The sequence below is a fragment of the Parasteatoda tepidariorum genome, chromosome 9, assembly GCF_043381705.1.
Source record: "Parasteatoda tepidariorum isolate YZ-2023 chromosome 9, CAS_Ptep_4.0, whole genome shotgun sequence".
Classification (NCBI taxonomy): domain Eukaryota; kingdom Metazoa; phylum Arthropoda; class Arachnida; order Araneae; family Theridiidae; genus Parasteatoda; species Parasteatoda tepidariorum.
The window spans coordinates 84609711-84630229 of NC_092212.1; the positions used below are offsets into that span (position 1 = coordinate 84609711).

General features: G+C 31.0%; 1 protein-coding gene across 1 annotated transcript in view; it reads left to right on the forward strand.

Moving 5' to 3' along the window:
* Window positions 1-2656: 2656 nt before the first annotated feature.
* The window catches only part of LOC107448522 (phospholipid-transporting ATPase ABCA1), a 149132-nt gene continuing 131269 nt past the window's right edge, over window positions 2657-20519 (forward strand). Inside the window, exon 1 of the mRNA XM_071185715.1 lies at window positions 2657-2924. The gene's annotated coding sequence lies outside the window, so the exon portion shown is untranslated. The remainder of the gene's footprint in view (window positions 2925-20519) is intronic.

Below are 20519 nucleotides of genomic sequence, written 5' to 3' on the forward strand. Positions count from 1 at the left end.
TTTGCATGTTACGGATAAAGACCGTAAATGTAAAATTATTTGTATTAACATTCAAAGAAGACGTACAGGGGTTTGCCAAAAATGTGAAAACAGGTCTTTACTATGCGTAAAATAATCTTAAAATTAAATAAAGTAAATAGAAAGCATTAATTTTACTTCCGCTTTAAATTTATAAAAAAAAATTTTTCACAAAATGCATAAAAATCGACAGATACTGACAGGGTTTGGGTAAAATATTTTATTTCATTACCGTTGTTGAACAGCAGACTCTATTTTGGGTTTACTACTACTAATGTTCAACTTCGTAGCCTTGTAATTTCGAACCATATCCAGAAAACAAGAAAACTCCTGGATCAATTTGCCTCCGTGGAGGACTTTTTGACGGAACTAACCCGCATTTGTGTTTCATGGAGAGGAGAACTACGAAAACTTCTCACGATTAGCCTGACAGCAAGGGTCAATTTATGCCGCTAAATTTATTATTCCCTCAATTTATGCCGATATCGTAAATCCATTTTAATTGTATTTTCGGCAGTATGGGCATTGATTTTCACGTGTTTTTTAGATATCCCGATATATTTCAGGCGATATGAGAAATTATTGCACATTTGCTCATTTCTTTTAAGACAATGATTCTATAAATTTTTTTTGGCAGTTATTGCTTTTGATTCCCACATAGTTTTTAAACTCCGATATTTTTTTATACAATATTATTTATTACAACAATCAAATCTTGAAACAAAACATGCATTTGAGAAACCCTTTTCTGAGGAGTCCGATTTGCGCGTGATTTCGTCATCAAACTGTTTTTCAGTTATTACTACAGCACACAGATTTCTTGATTTTTATTTATTTTTTTAATGTGATGATGATTTGAAAAATGGGATAAAGGAAATAATTAGTGCGTGCCCCCCCCCCTTGCGAAATGCTAGAATAAAGCTCATAATATTAGAATCACAAAAATATTGCATATTCAATTTTTAAAAAAATTATATTTTTTATAAACAGTGATTTTGTTACCTTAAATTAGTAACATACATCTTTGTTATAATTTAAATTATCTTGCAGAAAGATATTTTATTTTATTTTATAACCGTCGTTGAACAGCCGACCCAATTTTTTAGTTTACGACTACTAATGTTCAACTCAGTAGCCTTGTCATTTTGAACCCAATCCAGGAGACAAGGGAACTCCTGGATCAAGTATTGGGAGAAATTTGCCTTCGTGGAGGACTTTATGATGGAACTATAACCCGCATTTGCTTTACATGGAGAAGAAGATCACGAGAACCTCCCACGGTTAGCCTGACGGCAAGGGGACTCTAACCCATGATCCGTCTACCACTAAGGATATTTTACATCAGCACTGTGGTCGGGGCAAGCCGGATGCGGAATTCGTATCAACCAGCCATCGCCGGTAAATTGCAGAAAGATATTAGTGCTGGAGAGTTTTGTTGCAGAAAACCCGGAAAAATTCTGCCATCAGGACGTTTACAACTATAAGTTATAGTACGTTTTATGTACATTGAAAATCTTAATGTTGAATTATTCTGATGTTTTATGATATAAGCTATTTATAATTTGAAATCTGAACTTGAATATATTATAAGCTGAACGCATAAATAACACATTTGGGAAATCGAAATTTTTATGTACTGCACTGATCTTTTTTTTTCTTCTATTCAGAGATAAGCTTTATTGTACACATTTTAAATCTGAACTTTAATTTACTATCTATATATTTCTCTTACACGGCGACAAAAAAAGCCTCATTACAACTCCCCGAATGGCAACGCTAGAAAATCGACCAATGATTGCAGTTAAATATGTCACATGCCAAATCTAGCTGAGATGGCTGAACATATAGCGCTTTTAAAAACGGAAACTGAAATAACCAGAGAGCGCATAAGCTAGGCAGAAGTGAGTAGTCTTTGTCTATAGATCTCTATTTTAGTATTTTGTCGAAAGCGCTTTTTTTTCACGAATTTATATATTACGAATTTATTTGACGATTTTTGATTTATATCACGAATTTTTTTGTTTTACTAGAATTTATTTGTTTATGCAGGTTTTTCCATTGCAATTCACTTATTTCAATTTTTAATAGACTTAATTATAGCCAAAATTTTAACCTTTTTAAAGAGATATCAGTTTTAGAAATTTTATCTTAAGATTTTATACTATAGCACATTTCTAATAGGTTTAACGAATTACATGTCATTTATTTGAATTCAAATTTATTTTAATGACTTAGTATTTACTAAAAAGATGTAATTTTTTTTTAAAAAAAAGTTGTTATATGGATTTGAATGATTGTTTTGAATTCTTAGAATTTTGTGTATTTGCAATGTACCTAAGTTAATAGCGAGCAAAGCAAACCATATAAGATTGCTTAGCAATTTTCGGGGGTTGGCGAGCGTCAGCGGGCTGGCGGCGCAGCCCACTAGTTTAACATATTTTCTCACTATTACTATGAAATATTCTTTCCTGATTATTATTCAAGCAAGAAGGGTTATCCAAGGTCTGCTTTGTTAAAACCTAATGCACTCAAAACTATTTTTAAAATAAACATTTTTATCATATATTAAATAACAAAGATAAATTTCGCGATTTTTATCTCTATGGCAAGCTTGCACCGAAATCGCGCACCTGACAATTAGTTTAAAAAAATTTCTTACGCTTTTAAACAAACACGAAATTCTTTAAAGTGTTCGATAACTCGCGGTGTTTATCTAATGTTCTTTTGTGATTAGAAAATTGTTGCATAAAAAGCGAACTTAGAACTCTCGTTAAAATTAACGCGTATTAATTTTTATGATTATAATAGATGTGTTTGTCCAAAGGTGTTCTTACAGCATTCATATTATAGTTGAATTAGTGCTTCATTAAACAAGTTTTTAATTTTGAAAGAAGAGCATTCTTTTGGTAAGTTTTTGTTTTTGCGTTTTCTGCTGGTATTTTTAACTGCATATAAAAGTTTTAACGCATCCCAATTTTATTCATTTTTACAAATATTTCACAGTATTCGTACCGTTTTACATATTTTGTTTATTATATATTATGTCCATACATTTATCTGATTTTATTCACTTACTTATACCATTTTATCAAATTTGATCTCACGATAATTTAAGTATAACATACATTTTAGTTTTGATCTATTTTTTTATACTAGTGGGCTGCACCCCCTTCTCGCTAACGCTCGCCAACCCCCGAAAATTGCTAAGCAATCTTATATGGTTTGCTTCGCAAACCAAGCTCGCTTCGCTCGCCACTAACTTACGTGCATTGCAATTGCACAAAATTCTAAGAATTCAAAACAATCATTCAAATCCATATAACAACTTTTTTATTAAAAGAAAAATTACATCTTTTTAGTAAATACTAAGTCATTAAAATAAATGTGAATTCAAATAAATGACATGTAATTCGTTAAACCTATTAGGAATGTGCTATAGTATAGTTCTTGATATAAATCAAAAGTCGTCAAATAAGCTCGTAATATATAAATTCGTAAAAAAAAAAAGCGCTTTCGATAAAATACTAAAATAGAGATCTATCGACAAAGACTACTCACTTCTGCCTAGCTTAATAGTATGAGATTGCCGCAGCTGATGCTCTCTGGTTATTTCAGTTTCCGCTTTAAAAAGTGCTATATGTTGAGCCACCTCAGCCAGATTTAGCATGTGACATTTTTAACGGCAATCATTGGTCGATTCGCCGTGTAAGAGAAATAGNTAATGCTCTCTCTGGTTATTTCAGTTTCCGCTTTTAAAAGCGCTATATGTTGAGCCACCTCAGCTAGATTTAGCAGGTGACATTTTTAGCGGCAATCATTGGTCGATTCGCCGTGTATGACAAATAGTAACGTAAACAAAACAAAGCAAACGTTGCCACCGGCAGAAAAGAAATACAGTCAAAATTTGGGAGCCACGTAAGAGAATTATATAGATTAGATTGTTTGGCGCAGCATGTCCTCTTTTGGACTTAGTAAATGTTATTTTCAACCAATTGGGTGTACTATAGCCTACGTCACAGGTTGTGTTATTCCTACTAAATTTAACCCATGAACGGTATTTTCTGCGAGCCTAACTTCAAGCCACAAATAAACAAACGAAGTGTTTGATCGTTTAAATAGCTGCTCGCCAGATTTTATTGCATTATAAAGAAAAGTAATTGATATTCGATTTTTGATTAAGAATTGATTTATGTGGATAGTGGCATAGAATTTAGCATTGCGTCATGGTAAATGTTATTCCTACTAAGTGGAAGTAGTTGTGTTTTTTTTATATTATACCCAATTGTCATGCAAATGTTATAAAAATATTCCTGCTCCAGGGCCATATAAATTATTCGGAAATATTTTTAAACTTATGCAACAAAAATGCAGAATTTTTTTTATATTTTATTTGAAAACTTTGTGATAATTTTTTCCAAAAAATATTATGCGGAAATATTTTTTAAAATTATGCGGTCAGACTTAGGATGACCCAGTAAACAACTAAAACAGAAAAAAAAGACTCAATTTAATAAAAATATACCTTGTTTTCATTATGAATCTTCAGTTATTACAGTCGATATGTTAATTGAGTTACACTAGGAAATTAAGCCCCCTGCTCGCTGACGCTCATCAAACCCAATGATTGTTTTTCAATATTTGCAGCTTCTTGACATAAAACAGTTGAAATTATTCAACTAAAAATGTGTATAAAGATGTCTGATCACTTGTGCCGCCACTTTCCACATCCAAACATTTCCCTTATGATACTATTGAGAACTATTAGTGAACATAAATCATTTTTCTAAGTGATCATTTTTTGAAATAACATTTAAAATTAAAAGTATATAGTTGAAATAATTATGGTGTAACTGTAATTTAATATTTTTGCTCAACAAACGGACGGATGTATTTTAAATACAATTTTTGCATTCATCACTTTGTGCATGAAGCTGAAAATTAAGTCCTAAATCATTCAACGAATCTCTTATATCGTAATTCACAATAGTATATTAATGTAATTTTCACCAAAGAATAATAATTGTAAAACGGTTATAATAAGATCAGAGACCGTTTTAAATAGCTTTATCTTGAAATGTGACGTAGAAATACATTATTTTTATAATAATAACAATAAAAACAATCCCCCTAAACTCAAACAAAAGCAAAGACGTAATAGCAACAGTACAGATAATTTTTACCTTTAATTAGGAAAACAAAAAATATTTATAGGAAAACATTAACTTAATGACTTATATCAATTTTATGCTGATGGCAACTAAACCCATATGAAAAATAATGAGGAAAAACTGGATCCAACCACGTGACTTTCCAGTCAATAAAAATGTACTGACAACACTGGGAAAATGTGACACCATCATAATATAGGAAAATAATATATTATTTTCCTTCAACAAGTTGAAGAAAAAAGTATAAAAAGTATCAAATATTTGATTAATATATGTAATTATTATGTTTACAATGGTTACAGCTATAGAATTTTTACCTTTTACCAATGTTCAAGGTTTTGAACAGTTTAGGACAGTCTAAATCCCAAGTGCTCTGTCCAAAACCCTAACCCTGCCACCTACATTTTGATAGCCAAAAAGGCAAATCGATCGGGGGGGGGACTATATGATTTATTCAGTTTTTGTGCTTCATTCCGTGACTAAATTAATTTAATAGTTATGACAAAATTATTAGCATATTTGAGATCCCCCCTTTGAATTATTAAGATTGGCATCTAGCTCGTGACAATCATTTACAGGGATGATTGTAATCCGGGTGTACACCGGAATTCCGGTGTTTTAGTACCATTCTTTCCGGGTCTAAAAATTAGAAGAGAAAATTTTCTGGGAATATCGCGAAATTCCACGTATCTCAAGACCATTCATTAGTTCTCAGAATTTCGATTATCAAAAACACATTTCGATGAAATTTTCACAAAATTCCACTATCTAAAATTTAAATTTTGAAACTTTCGCTAATTCTGTTTACTAGACGTTTACGTGTGATTTAAGCAGTTTCATGGATCTTCATCATTTTGAATTTTTGGAACTACGCCGGATTCCGCTATTCTTATTCACCTGATTTTTAACTAACAAACGTTGATTTCCGTATTTACCTAATTTCAATGTTACACATTACGATTCGTATTCGCGTGATTTAAATATACAATAACGCGATTTATATTTACCAGTTTTTAAAATCAGTTTCTCTATTCGTGTTCATGCGGTTTAAAAATCCAGTATCGCGATTCGTATTCACACGAGTTTAAAATCCAATGTCGCAATTCGTATTCACGCGTTTTTAAAATTCAATATTGCGAATTATATTCCCGCGTTTGCAATATCGAACATCGATTTTCGTATTTATACGGGATTTAAAAGCTGCGCAATGTAATTCGAATTCACGCAATCTATAAGTCATAAAACGCAATTTTAAAATCCAATATCGCGATATTCATATTCAAGCAATTTCAAAATGCAATATTGCGATTCGTGTAAGAACTAAGATTTTTCTTAAATTAGTTACTACAAAGGCGTGATATTCTTCGTTGTAATATTCGTTGTTGTGTGATATTCTGTTAAGTAATTTAATTATAAAGTATATTTCAGAAAACTATATTATACAAAATATGCATTGAATATAAATTGATATTTCGCACAAATTTTTTTTAGGGTTTTTCATTTTGTGTCACAATTACCCCAGTTAGGACAAAAAATTTTTAAATTGGTATATTTTTTAATTCGCGCACTGTACACTTTTTAACTATAAATAACATAATAAATACATGCAAAAATATGAAAACCTTATTCGTATTATCTTAAATGCCCCATTCAGATTCGTCGTAAAGTCCCAAATCGTCCTAAAGGGTGGTCGGGCAAATGCGACACATTCATCGATTTTTTATTTTTAAATGAAACCCCTTTACCCCTGTTTCTGAACTATGAATCATTTATTTCATTAATTTCTAGCATTTTTCAATTACTCATCGTTTATATATTTCAAATGCAGCGTGTGTCGAAAGCCTTATCCACCCCCCTAAAAGTGAATTCATTCTAAAATACTGAAGAACGGGGGAGGGGGGGGGGAAGTTAAGTGGAAATCGATTTTTCTCCACTCTAACCGTAATCGGGAAGCTTTTGTCCAAGCAATTGATGACAGGAAATTGTTAAGTTGAAGTTGGAACCTTTAAAATTGTTCTTGTTGTTAAGGTAAATACAAAAGTTAAGCTATAATTTCTGTATAAATACACAGGGATGCTACAGGCCACTGTAAATGTTAAAAGTAGTATAAACTCAATTCTCTTTTATTTATTTATTATCTATTTAATTATTCAACTGTAACTACCACTATGACTTGCATTTCAAATTAATTCGCATTTAAAACAGAAATTTTCTTTGCATTTGCTTTCAATCGTAAACTGAAAATATATGCTATAAGAAGTTGGCTAATTTTAATTTTTTTTGATAAATTTTGAATTTTATTAGTCAACCCTATTTGCATTATTGGACGCCCATGGCAACCCTAAATACAAACATGCCAGTTTGGAATCTTCCCTCTCCCCCTTGTGTTGATAGTGATAGAGAAATAACATCGTGTTCCGTGACAGAATAGTATTGGCCAAGTATTGGCAACTTCCGGGCTGCGGCCCGCAAGAATCTTATTTACCGGATTCTGATTACTAAATTACAGAAACTAATAACCGGGTTCGAATCCCATCGATGGCTTGTCAATACGAATTCCACACCCCGCTCCCACCGACCACAATGCTGACGTAAAATAGCCTCGATGGTAGACGGATCATGGGTTAGGGTCCCCTTGTCAAGCTAACCGTGGGAGGTTTTCGTGGTTTTTCCTCTTCATGTAACGCATATGCGGATTATTTCCATCAAAGTATTCCACGAAGGCAAATTCCTCCCAATACTTGATCCAGAAGTCCCCTTGTCTTCTGAATTGGGTTCAAAATTACAAGGCAACTGTCATAAGATAAAATACTTAATCTTCGGGTATAGAGTGCTCACTTCCCAATGAAGTGACTCTAGTTCGAATCTGCACCCGGCTTGCACCGACCACAGAGCTGACGTAAAATATCCTGAGTGGAAAACGGGTCATGGATATGAGTCCCCTTACCGTAAGACTTACCATGGGAGTTTCCGTGGTTTTCCTCTCCATGTAACGCAAAAGCGGGTTAGTTCCATCAAAAAAGTCCCCTACGAAGGCCAAATTTCTTGTCTCGATCCAGGGGTTTCTTGTCTTCTGAATTGGGTTCAAAATTATAAGGCTGTGGATATTGTAGTCGTAAACCCAAAAATGGGTCGGCTGCCTAACGTCGGTTATAAAATAAAATCTAATTATCTAAAGTCACGTTGAAGGGTAAAAAATAATAAAAATTTTGTAAATATATTATTTTCCAGTTTTGTGCATGATTTCATTATTGTTTTATTTAATACCGCTTTATTGATTACTTACTTTTCTTACTAAATACAAGGAACTTGCATTTAGCTATTTGTTTATAATTTGTTTTGAACTGTGCAGATATAGTGCTGTTTTGGAAAACAGATTTAAATTCTCAAAAATGAGGAAAACACCTGCAAAAGATTCCATGCACTTTGTATTTTTAGTTGTTTTTCTCTTAAATTCTCAATAGTATTTTTTTGTTTTGTTTACTAGAACGGCATTACTCTCAGCAGAAGCACAACATAAATCCTAGAAACTCTTAACTTACGAGAAACAATCTTTTCTTGTTTTCATTCCGCAGAAATTGATTGCGAGGATGTTTTTCGCCAAAACAGCTGAAATGCTTTTCTAAAGGGAGTTTTCCAAATTAACGTCAAATACAAAATCTGTGTCACGACTCGCGTTTTCAGTTCTCAACAAGAATAATTTCTTTCGGAATGCTTCCGCCATTTATCAACCAATATGCATTTCCTCTTCCTGTTTAATATTGATTCCGAAGTTAGCAAATCAAGAATGGCAATATCTGCTGTATTTTTATTGACGATATTTCGCGTGGATGTTGTTTACTTTACAGATTTGTTAAATAAAGTACTTTACTCTTATATGTGTTTTTTTAATTTTATTTTATAACTGTCGTTAAACAGCCGACCCAATTTCGGGTTTACGACGACCTATGTTCAACGCCGTAGCCTTGTAATTTTGAACCTATTCCAGAAGACAAGGGTACTCCAGGATCAATTATCGGGAGAAATTTTGCCTTCGTGGTGGAGGTTTTAATGGAAAGAACCCGCATTTGCGTTACATGGAGTGGAAAACTACGAAAACCTCCCACAGTTAGCTTGACGGCAAGGGCACTCTTACCCATGATCCGTCTACCACTGAGGATATTTTACGTCAGCACTGTGGTCGGTGCGAGTCGGATGCTGAATTCGTATCGACCAGTCATCGCTGGGATTCGAACCCGGTTCACCTTATTGGAAGGTGAACGTTCTATTCCCTGAATAAAATCATATGTTTATCTTGGAATAATATTTGATTTCAGTGTTTTTTAATTTTATTTATTTATTTATTTCAAACATGGTCATGTCCTCAACATTTACGCTTTTTGCGATTTTTATTCCATGATAGGGAATAAAAGCAAGAATTGTAAAAGAGTAATTCGATTTTTTTTAAAAATTTTATTATATTTTAAAAAAATTCTATATAATTATTTGGACTATTGTACTATATGTTTAAATACAGCGATAAAAGTTCTTTAAAATCTAATTGTTTCAAACTAAAATACAGTGTCTTAAAAATAAATTACGACATGAAAAATTAATAAAATATGAAATAAATAAACGGAGCAGATTAATTTGCTGCGTTCCATATAGGTAGCAAGTGGTTTTTCTTACCGAGTTGAAAAATTAGCAACAAAATTTGTCATTAGATTAATTATGAAATTCGGCGATGTTTACTGAAATCTGTCTGTGGAAAATTTAGTCTTATTGGATACTCTAAATGCCAAATTTAGATTTTTTTTTCAAAAATTGTAAATAAGTTGCGATATTTACATTTGTAATTGTACTTGTAAAAAATTGTAATTTTAACACTGGCACAAAATGCAACCATTTTAAAATACTAACAAAATACAACCATTCCATATATACATACAAAATTGCTCATTTTCAAAAATGCTTTTAAAGTAATTGCTCAAACAGAATGCAACCGTTTTATGAAATACATATGATATCCAACCATTTCATAAAGTACATGCGATGTCCAACCATTTCATAAATATAAAAATGCATTTAATTGTGTACGTACATAATAATACAAGTGCAACCAGATGCTGAAATTTCATTAAAAAAAGCATTCAAAGTGCAATTGTTTCACAAAACGCACACAAAATGCAACGACGTTTTTTATTTTTATAAAATTCATACGTAACATACAACCATTTCATGAAGTGCATGCATAAAATTCAATAATCTTTCATAAACTACACTCAGGTTTTAACACTATCGTAAAATACACATAAAACTGCGACTATTTCATATATTACATACATAATATGCAACCATTTTATTAAATGCATACAATGCAACCATTTTATAAAATATCCTCAAATCTCATTTCATAAAATACATACAAAATGTGACTATTTCATATAATACACATGCATAATATGCAACCATTTTATAAAATGCCCTCAAATCTCATTTCATAAAATGCATACAAAATGCACTTTTTCATATTTTACATACGTAATATGCAACCATTTAATAAAATGCAACCATTTTATAAAATACCCTCAAATCTCATTTCATAAAATACATACAAAATGTAACCATATTATATAATAAATACAAAAATGCAATTTTAAACTAGAAAATTATGGATAAGTCAATTAAAAACATAGCCCAAGCGTACTCATGCCCTGTTGTTGTGGGTGTCAATAAATTAGTATTTCGAAATTTATTTAAAGTACACAGATTTATTAACTTTTGTTATATAGTTTTCATAATTTATTTTTAAAAAAATATGAATTTTAAAAGTGCATCTTAATTAAAACCATTAAAAATCCATTGTAGTTATTTTTGTCTGAGTGAGGTCAGAAGAATTATAAATATAACTGTAACTGGAATCACGTGATTTGTTGCCACGAGACCAGACGATATAAAAAAAAAAGGCAAATCATGCCTCGCATATTAAAAAGGGTTATTTTTCTGTTAGCTTTCACTCTCGATCAGCATTTATGCAATGCTCGGTATCAGGGTCATCGCTAGAGGGTAAATCTCGCGACTCATTCTAATATCGTTTTCATTTTCAACTTTTATGCAACCACCTGTGGCAACGGGTACGAAACATAAAAGAATTGTGATGAAATTTGGCAACGTTCAGCATATCATTTTTTATTCTATTTTTCCTCGTTTACCGGGTACTATTTAAAAGTTCTTATGAGCTATTTTATATTTAAGAAAAACGACATTAAATTAACAGCCCCAGTTAAAAGATCAAAATCACAACAAGCTCTAAACTTCTCCGTTTAGTGTTATTATTTTTTATTGAATGTAAACAATAACAAGCTTTCTAAAACAGGAAGAAATTTAGAAAACTTCCGGTGTATCCCTCCTCTTGAGTTACGCTTGCGAGGAGATGTGTGAACAGGCTTAATATTCTAAGAAGTTTTATTATTGTGATTTGTATTTAAATTTACGCGTAATATTTTACCATTCATAAGAATTTTCTGTAATTTATAAATTCTAACAGGTCATAAGAAATTTAACAAAATTAATATCACAGCTTAAGTAAAGTGTAAGATTAGCCATGTTTTGAGTTTTATCCCTTACTTGGCGATATTTGTGTAAAATAGTACAATTGGTTATTTTTTAGGGAGTATTTATGGCAAGCTTGCGGAGTCTTAAGAATTTATTTGTTGTTTGTTTTGTTGAAAGTTAGATTGAAAAAACGCGTTATATTGAAAACACTAATAATATTGGATGGTGCGTTTTCTCAAGCTTAGGAGTAAAAATCAGTCGGAATTAGTTATCCGGAAGTCTTACGACGGATTTTAACCCCTAGCGCCATCTGAACTTAGCCTTACACTGTCAAAAATCCATACAAGGTTGCCACTCCTCAACAAAAACCTGGAAAATAAAGGGAATTTAAGAATTAACTAAATTACAGGGAAAGTGCAAAGAATTTTGAGTTTTTCTTTAAGAACTAGAAAGAAAAACAGGGATTTTTGTATATTATTTTTTTCGTTATTCGTTTTTTATAACCGTCTTTAAACAGCNTTTGGTATTTAGCCTATACTGCTGAACGCAGAATATTCATTTCGGTCGAATAAAGGAAGAAGCGTCTGCCTAAGACAAAACTTAATTCATTTACCTCTGTCTTTCTTCCCCCCGATTAACAAAACAATAATGAAGATAAACAAATTTGTGAAGAGTCCGATTAAAAGATAAATCATTGTGTGAAGGGTCCGTTTTTAAGTTAAAATATTTTGTGAAGGGTCCGTTTTAATGCAAAGATATTTTGTGAAGGGTCCGTTAACGGACCCAAATTTCTTCTAAACAGACCCCTGGCTTCGGAGTAAAAATCAGTCGGAAGTAGTAACGCGGAAGTCTTACGACGAATTTTAACCCTTAGCGGCATCTGCGCTTAGCTTTACACGGTCAACCATCCATACAGGGTTGCCACTCCACAGAGAAAACCTGGAAAATACGGAAAATTTACAAATTACCCAAATTACAGGGAAAGTGCTAAGAATTTTGAGTTTTTCTTTAGAAACTAGAAAAAAAACAGGGATTTTCATTTATTATCTTTGTTTTTCGTTGTTTATTTTTTTTTTTATAACCGTCTTAGAACACCGTCTAATTTCGTTTTTGTGACTACTAATGTTGAACTCCGTAACCTTGTAATTTTGAGCCCAATCCAGAAGGCAAGGGAACTTCTGGATCACGTACTGGGAAAAATTTGCGCTCGTGGAGGACTTTTTGATGGAACTAACCCGCATTTGTGTTACATGGAGAGGAGAACCACGAAAACTAAATTAGACTGACGGCAAGGGGACTCTAACCCATGATCAGTTTACCTCTGAGGATATTTTACATCAGCACTGTGTTACACCAGCAGTGTGGTCGGTGCCAACCGGGTGAGGAATTCGTGTCAACCAGCCTTAGCTGGGAATCGAGCCTTGTTCTTCTCATTGGAAGGCGGACGCTCTATCCCCAGAACCACCGCGGCTCTAAGTTGTTCTTTAAAGATAAAGTGATATGTAACAGAGAGAAATATCTACTTGCATAAAAAAGTTAATTTGTGTAAAAAAAATAATTTCGCTGCAGCCCATTGTTGGCAAGATGGGTCATGAAGGTCCTTCACTCCCTAAACAAGCTGGTACCCATTGAGCTGAAGCTGATTGGGCCGCGGGTCACCACTGAGGATCGAACCCCTGTCCTTCGCAAGAACAACGTACTTCGCAAGAACAACTTACTTCGCAAGAACAACGCTCTTCGCAAGAACAACGTACTTCGCAAGAATAACGCTTTTGGGTCAGTTCTTCATGGAACAAACCTTGTAATGAAATAGAATCATCACGTGCATAAACAAAAAACAAGGAAATCTCTGGAATCCAAAAAGCAAAGAAAAAAAAACATGTCATAATCTCCTGTGGAGGATTAAGCAAGACTTGAGCAAGCCCGCAGGTGATTTTTAATTCATTTTCACAAGTCTCGTTACAAAATCTTCCAAGGATCTTTCTTCATGTATTTTTCAGTGCAAAATATGTTTCATGAGTATTCTTCAAGGAAGTCCATCGCTGCAAAGAATAAAAATGTGTCTTCTTTTGAATCGATTTTTCTGGTGATTATGATAAAATAAATCGCCATCTGCCATTTATAAAACATTAATTTTAAATGATCTTATTAAATCGGAAATTTGAATTGTGGGAAACTAATCTGTTGATGCCTAAGTTACAAAATATGTTCCAAGCTTTAACCCACTCGCATACCTGCTAACTTATAATTTTCCCAATGAATATTTACCCCCGCCGCCCCCTGTGGTTATAGAATTGAATTACAAGTATAGCCAGAAATATAGTTTTTATTTTGTACGAGCAATAGAACCGCACAAAGACAATTTGTGGAATGAAGAATAAAGTAGGGGAATTGAGAGGCGCCAATCAACTGGTAAGAAGAAAAATTATTGAAATTAAATATTTTAAAAATATTGAAGAACTTTTATTTAAAAAAAATATTAAGTAGCCGAAAAACAAAATGAAGAAAAGTTATCATTAATCTTTATTATTTTCCATGTTTTCTCTGTATTCTTAACTTATTTTATAAGTTCTATATACTTGCAACTTATGCGCAGTAAATAAAATTTATTAATTTTCATAATTTTCTTCGTTTTTCCCTCTTTTCTTTTTATCCTTCTTGTCTTAATTATGATGTTCATAAATTTTATGTTCATAAATTTTACAAACATTATATTCAATAATTCCTAATTATGTTATATTCAGTACTTTTTATTATTATATAATGTTCAATAGTTTTATAATGACGCATTTTATTGAACAATTTTACGAGGATTATATTACATTAGGTAATTTGATAATTCCTTGATTCTATTCAATAGATTTATATTTTCACAAATTTTTCAAATATTATATTTAATTATGTTATGATTATCGTACTATGTCCAATAACTTTACAAATATGTATTATATTATGCTCAATATTTTTTTACAATTATTGTAGCCAAACTTTTATCCTGAATATTTTTATAATCCAAAGAAATTTTTGAATGCTTAAGACCAAATTTTATCTTTAAGTCGATTTAAAAAAATATATTAATAAAAAATAGCAATAATTATTTTTCTTATTAAATGACTGCGAATTTCTATTGATAGTTAACTGATCAATTTTATATTCTGTTTATAGCACATATTTTGATTGTTATTATATAAACTATTTTTATATATAACTGCTTCGTAAAATATCTATCATTGATAGCACTGAATAACGACAGGATAAAATAAGAATCTGAAAAAAGAAGGGAAAATAGCACTTAGGAAAAAAAGAACTGATAATAAAAACACCGGAAAAAGTACTAATTTAACAATTATGTTAAGTTAATAACAGTTTTGATTTTGTCCTTTGTACACAATTAAAATTAAATTTTATTCTAATAAAATTATACACTTTTTATTAAAAAAAATAATTAATATGTAAAGTTTAATTTCATGTTTATGAAAACAAATGTTATCGTTAGTTGTATGTAATATATTTAATAGTATTATTGTGTATAATATATCAACTAACATTAGTGTATTAGGGGTTAATTTTGTAAAAAATTTTAAAAAATTTTATTTTTATTTTAATGAATTTTTAAAAAAAAAATTACTAATTGAAAACATTTTACTTGCATACTGTTTAAAATTTTATTTGTATATTGTATAGTATTCTTATATTGCATTGTAAAATTAATGTAACTATTGAAGTTAAAATTTTTCATAGCTGCTTAGTAATCCTAATCTTTTTATTAAAATTACGCTACGCAAAAAGTTCCCTTCATTAATTGTACTTTAATTCTTGTATATAAATTTAAAAAAAAAATTAATTATAAAAAAAAACTTTATCGTGTTAAATTTTTAGTTACATTAAATTCGAATCGAATCTTAGACGTTAAATTCATGTAATTGTTATAATAAGGGTTTTTTTCGAGGCTTTCTTTCCGGTGCTTTATCTCAAGTGCTTTTTTTTTCTAGTGTTGCAGTTTTTTTTTTTGTTCTTTTCATTTATTTATTTTAGTGCTCTTTTTTTCCATTATCATCAATACTGCTAAAAATATCTAGCGATATCAAAAAGAGTTAAAGGGCCGCACTGTTCAATAAAACTATAATAAAACTAAACGAACAGTTGTAACAAGTGTTGGCATTTTTTTAAAATTTATTACTAGTTTTCTTTTTTTTTAATAGCTTCCTCATCATTATGTATGTCACAATACCTGATTTTACAACATCATAAACATCCAAAAATACTTCCTCATAAATATCCGATTACATAATACTATCAACGAATGTCTTTCTTTCTTTTTTTTTATCACTGTTATGGATTACAATATAACTTCGATTTCTTCCGTTTGCTTATAGCATTCAATGTGCCGAATTTTATTACATAAATTTTATTGTAATTAATTCCGAATTCGGAATTTTATCATAATTTTAAAAATATAACTAGTTTTGTTCGAATTACTACATTTTAAGCCTCATTTAAAAAATTTCATTATTTTAAGTAAACTTCATAAAGTTACATCCCCTGTCCGTAGTTTTTGTTCCGTTTTAAGATTTAACGATCATTTATGAACCTATTTATAATAATCGTAGCAAAAATGCCATTTTACTGTAAAGCACGTAAAATCGGAACAATTCGGAATTATCTACTATTTATAATGGTATACCTGCAAGTGACGTAGTGTGGATATCTCGATTCTAATTGGTTGTTGAAACGAGGCATTTGTTTACGTTAGCAAATGTTCTTTCCATTCTATTGCGAGTAAGCCAAGCCCGTCAAGTATTAATTCCCTTAAGTGACACATTCTAATTTCTTTCTCAAGGATTTCAGTTCTTTCACTATATATTTACACAGAGACCTTAACCCAAAAAAAGGCATGAAACCATGGAGAACATAAACAAACTAACTACGCATCGAAGTTGCCAGATACACAAAACAAAAAATATATCACGGTTACAATAAAATACCTAAACAAATAATTAATCTAAGTCAAGTAAAAGAAGTAGGCTCGAAAGAATTATATTTCAACTAATTCGATGTTCGATACGGCTTTGTATTTGATTAACTTTTTGTTAATTAACATTCTAACTTATGTAAAGAAACTTATTTAAACTTTAATTCGCCATTTTGCTGATAAAGATTAGCTGGCGTTGACGTCATTGGTCACGTGTGTGGGTAAGGGAGGTCTTCTTCTGGAAGTGCGAGTACCCAATACTCGTTACAGAAATCCTACTTAACTATAAAATACGAATTAAATTTAAACAACTCAAAATTGAACAATTATTTGCTTAACAATTAAGGCTAAAACAACCTAAAAAAACATAATATTAAAACAACTCAAGATTAACAGTGATTCACAAACCTCGTGACAGAAACATTACTATTAAACGCACAAAACTAAAACGGTTTAAAATTAACAATTATTTACTAAAAATTAAAATGGCGCAGAACTAACAACCATTTACAAACTTATTTAAAGAAAAATGCATCTTACCTGCATTTATTAGTATTGCATATTATTAGTGAACTATTATGTGAATTATAATATTGCATATTATTAGTGAATTATCATACGTAGTTTCATGACGTGACCATCTTTTTAGAATTCTTTCTTTCTATTTNTACAACAGTTACTTTTCTCAACAACTGAAATTTAGAATAGTGTGATTAAGAAAAATATGTGAACTGTTTGCAATTTCAAATTAATATTAAAACGCACAGGTTTAGAATTTTCTACAGTGAAAAGTTTTCGGAACTTCAGTGTTCAAAAAAGTATACAAAAGCTAGACGTTAAGAACGTATCCAATGAGCGAGCATCGGGTTGCGAAGCAATCCAAAATGAAATGCGAAAGCAGTTCCGGGGGTTGGCGAGCGCAAGCGAGCAGGGGGCGAAGCCTCCTAGTTACTATTAAACGCACAAAACTAAAACGGTTTAAAATTGACAATTATTTACTAAAAATTAAAATGGCGCAGAACTAACAACCATTTACAAGCTTATTTAAAGAAAAATGCATCTTACCTGCATTTATTAGTATTGCATATTATTAGTGAACTATTATGTGAATTATAATATTGCATATTATTAGTGAATTATCATACGTAGTTTCATGACGTGACCATCTTTTTAGAATTCTTTCTTTCTATTTACGCCCATTAATATTCATCATTTGCAAATCAATATTGACAAATTATTTTTCGAACTTCGAGCAATAAAAGTAAATTAAATATCATTCGGGAACTAATAAAGAAAAATCTACAATTTGATATAAAAATTATGTCAGGTATTTGATCTCTTAAGAATTAGGTGACACTTTGTGCGGAAGTAATTTCGATTTCATTTTCTTTTTATGCTTCGGCATAAAATAGGCCAAGGACTACGAATTTTAATTATTCAATTAAACTAACACGAGACTGTTTGTTTGCAGTGCGTGTAACTTTTATTTGTTGGTTTAACTTTATTACTTTATTTTATTTATTTATTTATTTAACTAATAACCTATTGTATATCTGCTTTACTCAAAATGTGATGTTTTGAAAAATATAAACGAGTTTAGTAACTTCGAGAAAAGTTTATTGAGAGGATGAAATTAAACTTTTTGAAGTCTTTTTTTTTCTTTTTTGTCAGTCGTAACCTTTTACAAAAGAAATAACGCAAAATTCTACAAAAACTAATTCACCATTTTATTATTCTTTTTTCATCCATCGTTCAAAAAAAAAACCAAAACAAAAAGAAATGATGATATCTATAATATCAAGCTTTTAGCTCGCAACATCAGAAAATGCGTGTTATTACATCACGTGACCCTGACATTTTTCTTTTTGGCGATGGTGCTAGAAACGTTCGATAAAAAATCCAGATATTAGCATTGGCTGATCGATACGATTTCTGCATCCGGCTTGCACCGACCGCAGTATTGACGTAAAATATCCTTAGTAGTAGGCGGATCATGGGTTAGTTTCCCCTTGCCGTTAGGCTAACCGTGGGAGGTTTTCGTGGTTTTTCTTTCCATATAACTCCAGTCCTCCACGAAAGCAAAATTTCTCCCAATACTAGATCCAGGAGTTCCCTTGTCTTCTGGATTGGGTTCAAAATTACGTTAAAGTTCACTTTAGCGGATCACCTTAGTTAATATGCACATTACCGGGTAATTTGCAGATTACCTTGATACTTAAAGAAGTAAAATAATTTTAACGATCCATCCGTTATAATTCATTTTAGCGGATCACCCTAGTTAATATGCACTTTACCGAGGTAATGTGTAAAATATCTTATTTTTGCACTTTAGATTTAATGTATACATTAAAACATTATATTAACCCTTTTGACCCGAAGCCTTAAAATTTAAGTATGAAAAGCAGTTTCTGTTAATATAAGTATAATCTTAAAATAAGTATACTATGAGTTTAAAGTTTTCCCGGAAATCTCTTGAGACAATATGTCCCAATCGTCTAGAACAGGGGTTTCCAACTGGCGGCCCGGGGGCCGCATCCGGCCCGCGAAACCTTTTTTTGTGGCCCGCAAACTAAACTATATTAGTTTTTGCGGGCAATTTTCGTAAAGAATCAATATGGGTTTAAAATACTTTTCTCTTTAATAAAAACCTAATTTCTTCTTATCTGTGAAATTTGGCATACCAACGGTGCAAAAAAATTTATTTCTCAGTTTTTGCACCCAGGAAAATATTTATTCAAATGCGAAAATAATCGTGTATGTTTATTTCATTTTTTTTGTATTTTGTGAATATAATTTAGCATGAATTGTGATTATAATTGTGTAATTTATTGTTATGAATTGTGTAATTTATTGTGAATATAATTTAGCATCAGAAATTTTCTCGAAGAAATTATCCGATTTAACTTTTTGAAACCACTCACTCATTTTGGACGAAAATATTTACACACACATTTGTAAATTTTAAATGCAAATATCTATTCTCTGGTGGTTGTAGCAGACAAATCTCAATTTTCTCATTGAATATGTTGTGTGCTACTATGCAAGTTTTAATACCAACCTTTTTAAAGTTTTATATCTTTGCAATTAGATATCTGTTGCACATTATTTGTTTAATACATAGGTGCACATTAAAGTTATTATAGCCCGAATTTTTATTATTCATTTAATATTTTTAAAAATATTATTAATAACAATTAAATATTTTTAAAAATCTACTTCTTATTTTAATTTGTAATTCAATACTTTTGTTTTGTGCAACTTATTGAAAATCTGACAGTAATATTTGATGTTCTTTCAAACATAAAAAAGTCCTTCATAAAATTTTGATAAAGTTGTGGCCCACTATTTGATTTGTGTTTTTAATTGTCGCCCGCGGCTTCGTTTAAGTTGGAAACCCCTGGTCTAGAATATTGTAAAAGTATATTGCATGGGAATTAGTAATGAAAATAATATAAATGCATCGAATTATTTATTCTTACCAGAAGTTATAAAAACCTGAAGTTGCCGTTATAAAATAATCAAAACAAAAGCTAAAATTTTGTCTTATAATATTTTTATCACTAATGGGATATATTATTGTCCCAATTGTTAAATACGTTTGGGACAATATACCCCACAAAGCAAAATATGTCAAAATTCTAGTTCTAAATAGGTACAATTGCAACTTAATACGAACAAACATTACTATTTTACTTTAAATATGGCAAAAATATAGTCGTACTTAGCTCGAAATTCAGAAAATACGTAAATTAAAGCGAGATTGACAGGCGCGCTCGCAAATAGAATTCCGCCATTTTGAATAGGAGAGTGTTGTCAAGTTCCGTAAG